We start from the raw sequence: 731 nt of genomic DNA, 5'->3' as shown, positions 1-731 counted from the left end.
TGTATAATGACATGTATCCACCATTATAGTGTCATACAGAAGAGTTTCATTGCCTTTTGATAGATGATTGGATAAAGAAGATATGGTACATATGCAATGGAATATTACTTGGCCATAAGAAAAGATGAAATATTGCCATTTGCGACAACATGGATGGATCTTGAGATTATCATGCTATGCGAAACAAGTTCCACAGAAAAAGTCAAGAACCATATGGCTTCACTCATATGTGGTAAATAAATCTGAAAGCAACATTTCTCTTGAATTAATGAATTCCAAAACATCAATTTAAAAAATATATATCTACCTCTATGTTTATCGCAGCACTGTTCACAATAGCCAAGACATAGAAATGACCAAAATGCCCATCAGTAGTGGACTGGATTAAGAAACTGTGGTACATTTGCACAGTGGAGTATTACTCAGCTGTAAAGAAGAATGAAATCTTACCATTTGCAACAATATGAATGGACCTAGAGAATAATATGCTAAGTGAAATAAGTCAGACAGAGAAAGACAAACACCATATGATCTCACTTATATGTGGAATCCAAAGAACAAACTAAATGAACAAACTAAACAGAAATAGTCTCAGAGATATAGAGAAAAAACTGATGGTTGCTAGAAAGGAGGGGAGTGGGGATGAGGGAGAAGGTGAGGGGATTAGAAAATACAAATTTGTAGCCACAATATTGCCACGGGGATATGAAAGGCAGTTTGGGGAATATAAA

Source organism: Hipposideros armiger, unplaced genomic scaffold (genome assembly GCF_001890085.2).
Source record: "Hipposideros armiger isolate ML-2016 unplaced genomic scaffold, ASM189008v1 scaffold_131, whole genome shotgun sequence".
NCBI lineage: Eukaryota > Metazoa > Chordata > Mammalia > Chiroptera > Hipposideridae > Hipposideros > Hipposideros armiger.
This window is presented reverse-complemented; position numbering follows the sequence as displayed.